The sequence below is a fragment of the Rhinatrema bivittatum genome, chromosome 4 (assembly GCF_901001135.1).
Source record: "Rhinatrema bivittatum chromosome 4, aRhiBiv1.1, whole genome shotgun sequence".
Lineage (NCBI taxonomy): Eukaryota > Metazoa > Chordata > Amphibia > Gymnophiona > Rhinatrematidae > Rhinatrema > Rhinatrema bivittatum.
This window is the reverse complement of record NC_042618.1, coordinates 222299776-222309262: the sequence shown is the minus strand read 5'-3', so window position 1 is coordinate 222309262 and position 9487 is coordinate 222299776. Positions and strand designations below refer to the sequence as shown.

The 9487-nt window shown below is 48.6% G+C and overlaps 1 protein-coding gene across 3 annotated transcripts in view; it reads left to right on the top strand.

Annotated features, from left to right (window-relative positions):
* Nucleotides 1-2128: 2128 nt before the first annotated feature.
* LOC115090536 (dihydrofolate reductase-like) overlaps nt 2129-9487 on the top strand; it is a 66136-nt gene continuing 58777 nt past the window's right edge. For 2 of the 3 annotated variants that reach the window (XM_029599758.1, XM_029599756.1), the window contains exon 1: nt 2129-2372. The gene's annotated coding sequence lies outside the window, so the exon portion shown is untranslated. Of the gene's footprint in view, nt 2373-2532; nt 2660-9487 lie in introns of those variants that run through there. The other variant, XM_029599757.1, reaches the window with a different exon arrangement.

The window sequence follows — 9487 nt, the reverse complement described above, 5'->3', positions numbered from 1 at the left end:
AAAGAGGGTAGCAGACAGCGCTGAACCCTGAGGTACTCCTGTTTCAAGTTTAAATTTTTCTGATAATGGGAAATTGAGTACCCTTAAATTCAAGAGACATAATGCATTCTCAATATTCTCAATGTTTTTTTAATGTACCACCTCGGTCTGGGTTAAATGCAGCTGAATTTTTTCCACGGAATTTAATCGAGAGTCTAAGCTTGATATTTTCCCCTCTTGACTAGCCAAAACTTGAGAGTTAATTTTGAAAGCGATGTTAGTCTCCAGTACTACTTCAGTTAATGTGGAGATTGATGTCTCTAAACTAACCAATGCGTTCCACAATGCATCCAGAGTGATAATGATAGGTTTAATAAACTTTAATTTACCAACCTGGGTATTTGGGGTTATCTCCAAAACCTCGAGAGCAAGCCATACTAGATCCAGGGAGAGGTGGTGTATTAGACTCCACAGGTGTGGAGGAGAATGTCCCAGCGTCCCTGTAGAAAGGCATCTTCCCCCACTGCCTGTATTCCAGGCGTTGTTACTGGTGAGGTTTCCAGCCTTCCCTCCTTCTGTCGCTGCTCTCCTCTGCTCTAGCAGGCTCTCTCGGGAGTCATCCGGGTTTAAACCTGGCTCTAACAGGCCAATCTCCGGCGGAGAAGGTGTTGCCGGCGCTCCCGGACTCAGTCCCTCTCCACGGCGGCCATCTCAACGGGAGCCGAAGTTAGGGACGCTCCAAAGCGTCTTCAATACTACGCTGCAATGACCCAGGTAATACATGAGAAACATTTCCTCTAACTCCTGCCTTACGTTTAGTATGAGGCATTGCAACCACATGAAAAAGTAAATAAAGTTTCTGAGGAAATCAACGCGAGAGGCCTTTTTGCGTGCTTCTCAGTGGGCGGCCCACTCCCGCTAATCTTGAGAAATCTCAGGGTGAGCAGGATTCAAAAGTATCCAGGTATGCTCTTCCCACCCTCCAGTGATCTCTACTCGAGCCCTCCTCTTCTCCCCAAAGTGATCCCCCTTTGCTCTGTCTGCTGCAGGCTCACCTGTTCCCTGGAGGGAAGGGGACTGGATCAGGAAGTAGAGGATGTTCTCTGCTGAGTGAGATTAGCACAGCTGAAAGGCAGCAATCTTCAGTCGGCCAGCTGCTGCCCCCCAGATTTCTGCCACTCTAGGCACAGACCCAGGGGGCATATTAACAAACCCAGGACTGGGTGTGAGTGGGGGTGGGGACCCATGATTGCAGGGTTCTGAAGAGAGCCCTGGTCTGTCGCCCCCCCCCAGCCCGGGACTGGGGGAGAAGAAAAAAGGATTCACACTCACAAAGTGGGGAGTAGCTGGCTTGTTACGGCGGTTACTACCCCAAACCAAATGTGCCTGATACTTCACTTTCGATGCATATCCAGCATAGCTCCCTGCTTCAACGGCAGGGGAGAAGATAAACAACCAATAAGGGCTGTATAACATAATCTGGGTAAAAACAAATGGGCATGGGTGTAGCTTGCTTATTGCGGCGGTTACTACCTCTACTACCTCTAACTAATCAAGCTAGATGTTTCACTTGGATGCAGCTCCATCACCGCTCTCTACATTAATGGCGGGGGTGGAAGGGAATTAGAACCAAGAGCTAAGAGAAACAGATAAGTATGAGAGAAAAAATGAGGGAAGCTTGCTGGGCAGACTGGATGGGCCATTTGGTCTTCTTCTGCCGTCATTTCTATGTTTCATTTCTATGTTTCTATGCAATGACTGAAATAAATATAGTTGGAAAGTGGGAAAAGAAGATCCCCAGGAGTTGTAAACGAAGGCTTACAGTGCCAGGATCTCTGTACTGGTTCCAAACGAGCCGGAAGCCCAAAGGAGCCGGAGGAACCTGCTTGGGTCAAAATAAAACTCAAAAGCCCCTTCATTTAACAGAATCTCCCAGCTCATGCTGGTGTGTTCAGGGTGAGGGGGGCATTTTTTTTCATTCGGCCATAGGTGTCAAATGGCCTGGCTACGCCTCTACCTTAGGGCGGCGTAGAGTAAGATGCAGAAGCAGTAACCACCCAAGGTGCTGCAGGTTTGCGTTCCTCTGCCATCTCCCCCACTGCCTCGATTTAAAAAAAAAAAAAAAAAATTCCGCTTGATATTGGTTGGGAGAGCTTACACCTCTGCAGCCTACTCCCACAGTGCTACTTCCATGCTTCTGCACTCTGCCTCTCGGCATGATGGATTGATTGAGGAAGGACGGATACCCCTGGGCTGAGAGGTGGTATTTATTTACTGTGTGGTGTGTACTTGTGCCCCCAGGGTCCAGACTGACGCGAGTGCTTCAACCAGTATGTCGCAACAGACGGCTGGATTTTAAAATTCAAAGGTTGGAGAACTAAGAAGCAGCAAAAGTAAGAAACCAAAATATCAGAAAACTTTTAAAATCAAAGGGTTAAACCAAATGGATCTGGGGTACGGGAGGGAGGACATGGGTATTGCAAATATATTTCACGTCTGTGTGCTGGACTGTATTGAGCTAGCTAGTGCTGAACTGTTTTGGGCAACTAAGGCTGCCGTACTGCTCTGGATGCTTGCTTGCTTCCTGTTTTTCTATAACTTGAGTTGCTGGCTGCTTCTTATAGCTCCATTTTACCTTGTTAATTTTTTTTCGTGATACTTCAAAGAGGATTACATTCAGGTACTGTAGGTATTTCCCTTCCCCCCCTGAGGACTTACCATCTAGTAGTGCTGTTTTATTGCTCTTGCAAAAAAGAAACCTCTCTGTCTTTTTTTTTTGTTAGAAAGTATTGTCTTGTTTCAACTAACTCCATTTTACTACAAATCTCTAACAAGGGGAAAATGGAATGGACTGAGTAGGGAAATAAGCAAAGTCAGACACACACACGCTCTCTATTTCAAAACAGCTTAAAAAAAAAAACCTAAAGTGAAAGCAAGAGAATGGGTAATGCTAATGGGAGGAAAATAAAAAAGTACTAAGATTAGGGGTGCCAACTTTCAACTGTGAAAATTCTGAACACTTGGACACACAGAGTAAAATTTTCACCTCTGTCTTTCTACACCACTATTAAAAAAAGCAACAACAACAAAAAAACTTATTACTTGCCTTATTACTAGAAAACTGTGTTCAAGTCAAGGTACAACCAAATGATCCCAAATATAAAAATGCCAATAGCATTCCATTAGAACAGCCAGGAAAATTATAATTAACAAGTGCAAACCCCACCATTAAGAAAACATGCACTTGATTTGAAGAAGAATCACAAATACTTGTCATTTATCGGGTCCCACAAACTTTCGACTAACTCATTAAATCTATTTTGCCCCATTACTGTTACTTATCTCTTGAGCCAGTGATCGGTCTCAAAGTAAGATAGTGATGATGGCAGATAAAGCCAAAACTGGTGCATCCAGTCTGCCCAGTTAAGATTCCTCTGCTTTGGGTGGAGGGGCAGACATATTCCCACATGCAAGCCAACATCAACTTCCCCCCACTGTCTTGTCTTTTTCGCCTGTCACACCCATTTATCCAACACTGCCATCACAGGGCTTGTGCAAGGGCATTAGGTGCCCTAGGTCGGGACACACCTGACAGATAGTGCTCACATGCAAACTGCCATGGGGCTAAATGTAAGCATATATTCTACATCCACAGGGAACCACCCAACCCCATCGATGGGTGCACAGCAGAACTAGAATATTTCCCCATACAACCTGCCATGCAAAAAAGATATTCTAATGTCGTCTCAGTAACAGGAATACAAACTCCCTCTCCTGCCAGGATCATTGTAAAATACAATGAAAAAACAAACAAAAAACAACTCAGCACATCTGTAGCAAACTTGCCATACCATAGCAGTACTAACTCAAAGAACTCAAAACAGCAATAGCCCTACCTCTGAAAAAGCAGCAGTGCATCACCAATGCATGTCCTATTGAGAAAACAACAAAGACTGATACAAATGCCTTGCAAGTAAAATACCTCGCCTTGGTCACACACAAAACCAACTTTCCCCAAATAGAGAATAAAAGACCACAAAAAACAAACGTGGAGACAAAAACGGGAATGAAAATCCCAAAAAGCTACTCTGCATGCAGTGCAAAACTGGAGAGCTAGAAACAGAAATGCATTTCTTCCTCCACTAAGCAAAGTACAAAGATACCTAAACTGACATATTCTGACTCTTGAACCCAATCACTTTCCTTCCATGCCCCCATCATCCCTCACTTCTCCCACTTACTCCTTTTTAATCATCCCCTCACACTCGCATCCCTGCCCAGCATTCCCGACATCTCCTCCCCACATCCTCTTCCCTGTGCTCGCTCTGTCCCTGCCCCCTTCCTTTCCTCTCCGACTCCCTGTTTCCTAGCTCTTCCTGCTCAGCAGCCACCCCACTCCCTCTCTCATCCGCCTATCCCTGCCCAGCATCCCAATCTCCTTTCACCCACCCCACCTGCTCCCCACAGGGTGAAGAGAGCCTCGGCAGCATCGTTCCCAGACTCAGCAGGGGAAGACAGAGTTTGTGTCCCATCAGGCCCAGGACAGCAGGAGTTGGCAATGTCTCGCTCTGATCTGGGTGAAGGAGGAAACAGCCTCCCACTGGGCCAGAAAGAGAAGAAGAAGAGTAGCCTTGTCAGGCCTATTAAAGGAGAAGTCAGCTGACTGCCACCCGGGCTGATGAGAAGACAGCCCTGCAACATCACCTAGGAGCTTGCAGCACATCAGTGTGTGACACACCTGTAAACCACTTCCCTAGGCAAAGCTTGCAGCCTTGTGTGTACCCCCCCCCCCCCCCCCACACACACACACACGCACAATTAACAAAATAATGCAGTTATAACAGATTTTTACATGGAAAGGGCCGTTCAGTCTTCTGAGGTAAAACTATAACATACATGTATATTATATTTACAAGTACTATGGTGCCTAACAGAAAAATCAGCAAAAAAGGCACTTGGAACACATATGGCAGTAAGCCGATTGTGATATGTGTTGGGAGTGGACTTGGCCATCAGAAAGCCATGAGTAAAGTGAAATACAATATAGTAAACCTCCCAAACCAAAACAGCGATTTAAACAGATTTTCACCTTACTTGGCAGGCATCAGAAGTGGAGGGGGAAGGCTGCAGGGGCCATGGCAATGGGAACAGCAAAAGTGAAGCTTTTGGCCGGGCACTACCTCCCTTCACCCTTGGCGACTGCTGCAGCATTTCTGCTTCAATCCCAGTCACTCACTCAATGCTGATATGGAAGTGCTTTGGTCCCGCTTCTTGCTCTGTGGCTGTCTGCGCTTGATGACATCATCAGGCACCGACAGCCACAGAACAGAAAGAAACCCGAGTCCTTGCAAGGCCACAATTTTTTAGGAAGTGGCCAAGTGGGTAAGTGACTGACTGTTGGATGATGGCATCACGGCAGTGCCAGGGAGAGTCGGGGAGGATTAGGAGAAAAGGATGAAGATGCAGGCTGATGGAGATAGTGTTATGATGCTTATTTGCACTGCTGCTTTAGTTCACCAGACATGACCAGCAGAGGATCAGAAATGAAGAGAGGAGGACATGAATGTTGATGAGAGAGAGATTTTGTGTGAGAAGGAGAGAGTGAAGGGATTGTGGGGGTGGTATTTAAGTTGGGGGGGTCAGCTTGAAGGAGTTGAGAGGATTGTGGGGTTGTGAATGAGAGTGAATGAGGGTATTGGGGGAAGGGAGAGAGTAAAGTTACGGAGTGGATGGATGGGGCAGAGGACAAAAGCAAATAGGTGTGAGATTAGGGGAGAGATGAGGGGCTGTAGGAGAAGAGGGGGCATGGAGAGAGGTTGTATCCTGGGGTGGGGGGGGGGAGGCTGGTGGCATGAAGAAAGAAGGGGGCTGAGAAGAGGCCTGGTCATCAACTTTGTTGGGGGAGGGGGTTCCTTTCTCCGTCTCCTCCTCTCACTTCTGCACTATCTTCCTTTCCCCTGCTCCCACCCTCTTCTCTATCCAGCCACATCTCCTATCTGTATCCATACCCCTAACCTCCACAAGAAAAACAACAAAGGCTTGGTAGGCCCAACATAGTACCGTAAATTATGTTGGGGCCACAGAGCCTTCATTGCTTTTCTTGGGAACAGACCTCTCTTCCTGGGCCTCAGACTTCCCCTCTTTCTCTCCTGCCTCCCCTTCAGACCCCTCCTCTTTCTCTTCAGCATCCCACCTCTATCCACATTCCTCTCTCCTTTTAAGCATCCAACTTCTCTCCCTATCCTCACTCCTCTTGTTCTCTCCCCATCTCCCTCTTCAGCACCCTACATCTCTCCCCCATCCTCCCCTTCTCCCCCCTTCAGCACTTTTTCCTGTCTGGCGGTGCTAGCCCATGTGCTTCTGGGTCCCCAGATACCCAGGGGACTGGCTCCCTCAGCGACCCAAAGGCTACCCCTCAGTGTATGCGGTACAGGGAAGTAGCCCCTTTTGAGATTTTTTTCTATTATTCTTAGCTTAGGCTTTATTTTTTCTGTAACTAGAAGTTAAAGTTTTTGTGTAAAAAAAACAGCTCCAAGTTCCCTGTTCACCATGGCTCCTGGGATAAATCAGTCTGCCCAGTGGTGCAGAGCCAGGCAGACCCCTGAAGAAGAGGGGAGAGTGTTTCAGCCCTGGTAAGAACCTCCAAAGACATTTTTAGGCTCTTGCCTCATTTTTACCGCCGGCTCCAGAGCTATTTTTACCACGGTGCCATTTTATTTTTTGTTTTTCGACCTCCCACACGGCTCTCCAGTGTTCCTGGGACCGATTTTCATGGCGTGTTTGGTGAGGAGGTCACCAGGGCTGGGTGGCAGTACCTGTTTTCTTCCAGGGGGGGGAGTTATATGCCCCTTTTTGCAGGAGGAACATGGCAGAAACTCCTCTGGTGGAACCCTGTAAGACTTGCGAGGTATGGTCAGCTTATTTAGAGCCCCTGTCACTGTGCGCACGGACTGTGCATTGGGTGGGGAAGGAGCCTCAGACAAAAGGACCAAACCTAAAAGGTCTGCACACAGGTCAGGCTCGGTGGCTGGGTCTAACGCGTAAGGAGCCCAACCCCCACTGAGCACCCTGTGGAAAAGGTCTCCCAGGATGACCCTCCCCCGCTGTCCCCCACTGCGTGGACTCTGAGACCGGAGGAATCAAGAGACACGGACACTGATTTTAGCAGAGACGGGACCGGGGGAATTTTTACCGGAATTTGTGCTGCTCATACATGAAGCATTTCTGGCTCGGAAGCTCACGAAGCACAGAGCCCAGGATGGGAACGTGGGAGTTCCCAAGCGTCCCCATCTGCGAACTGATGGTCGTCCATCCCGGGCAACTTTGGCTCGGAAGGATCTAGCGGGTGCAGACGACCAGCAGGGGAACGACTCCACTCCGCCTCCGAGGAACACCGCTGCAGATCAGAGTGAGGTCCCTCCAGACGTAGATATGGGCGACGAAGTTCAGAATCCGGTAGAACCTAGTGCGGAGGGGGATGACCCCCAGGTAGTCCGGCTGTTTAAGAGGGAGGAATTACACCCCATTATTCCCCAGGTGCTTGAGGAATTGGGGGTAAGACCCTTGCTGGAAGATTCCTACAGCGAGGGACTGAACCCAGTCCTAGACGGGTTTTCCCATCCCGAAAAAAATTCAAAAGCTCATCAGGCAGGAGTGGGAATCCCCGGAGGCGGGACTTAAGGTTGGCCGGGCGATGCAAACACTCTACCCGCTAATGGAGGAACATTTAGAACGCCTCAGGGTACCTAAGATGGATGTGGCTGTATCGGCGGTGACCAAGAAGACGACCATTCCAGTGGTGGGAGCGGCTGCTCTCAGAGATGTGCAGGACCGCAAGCTGGAACTGCATCTGAAGCGGGTGTTCGAGGTCTCTTCCTTAGGACTTCGGGCGGCGGTGTGTGCCAGCATGATGCAAAGAGCGTATTTATGTTGGATTCAAAAACCTGAGGACCCATCGTCTTCTGGGACTTTGTCAGCTTCTCAGGTGGCTCGTCTGGAGGCAGCGGTAGCATATGTGGCAGATGCCTCATATGACTTGGTGCGTTTGGTGGCCAGGACTATGGTCTCCTCGGTGACGGCTCGGCGACTCCTATGGCTCCGCAATTGGGCAACGGATGCTTCCTCCAAGTCGCAACTGTGCAGTCTGCCTTTTCGAGGGAAGTTGCTGTTTGGAGAGATTTTGGATCAGCTGATGAAATCTCTGGGGGATTCCAAGGGCAATAAATTGCCAGAAGATAGAAAGACCTTCAGGAAATCATTTGGTCCTCGATCCCGTTTTCGGGATTTCTGAAAAAGCAGGTCAGGGAGGAGTGTTCCATCCTCTGGTTCCAGACAGACTTCTTCCCATACACACTCCTTTCGTGGCTCCAGTCGTCCTGCCAGAGGTGGTTTCGGTCAGGGAACCGGAACTGGGAAGCCTGCCCACTGAAATCAGGCCTGCCCACTCCTCAGACTGGATGATCAGGGGCAAGTTGTCCCAATTTTATGAGAAATGAGCCAGGATCACCTCCAATCACTGTGTGTTGGAGGTGGTAAAAGAAGGTTACACCTTAGAATTTTCTCAGCCTCTCATGCCGGCTTTTGTGGAATCGCGATGCGTTTCCTGCAACAAGCAAGCCACGGTAGAAGACGCTCTACAAAGATTGCTGACTCTGAAGGCGATCATCCCCGTGCCATCCAAGGAATGGGGGAGGGGATGGTACTCCATTTATTTCATGGTTCCCAAAAAGGAGGACACTTTACGACCCATCCTGGACCTACAGAAGGTGAATCGCTGCTTGAAGGTGCCCCATTTTTGAATGGAAACACTTTGAACAGTGCTCACCAGATATTCCTACAATTCAAGATCCTGGGTCAGCATTTTCAGTTCTGGGTGCTGCCGTTTGGACTGGCGACGGCCCTGCGCACCTTTACCAAGGTGATGGTCGTGGTGGTGGCGACCCTCTGGAAGGGAAGGGATAATGGTCCATCCTTACTCCGACGATTGGCTGATTCGAGCCAAGTTGGAAGAGGACGGTGAGCAGACGGTTCTTCGTGTGATCCATTGTCTCCGGTCCCTAGGCTGGGTAATCAACGAAGCGAAAATTCATCTGACTCCATCACAGTGTATGGAGTATTTGGAAGCTTGTTTCGACACCCTCCCGGGCAGGGTTTTTCTCACAAACGACAGGATGTACAAATTGTAGTAACAAGTGCGTCTCATGTTACATAGAAACATAGAAATGACGGCAGAAGAAGACCAAATGGCCCATCCAGTCTGCCCAGCAAGCTTCCCTCATTTCTTCTCCCATACTTATCTGTTTCTCTTAGCTCTTGGTTCTAATTCCCTTCCACCCCCGCCATTAATGTAGAGAGCGGTGGAGGAGCTGCATCCAAGTGAAATATCTAGCTTGATTAGTTAGAGGTAGTAGGAGTAGTAACCGCCGCAATAAGCAAGCTACACCCATGCTTATTTGTTTTTACCCAGATTATGTTATACAGCCCTTATTGGTTGTTTATCTTCTCCCCT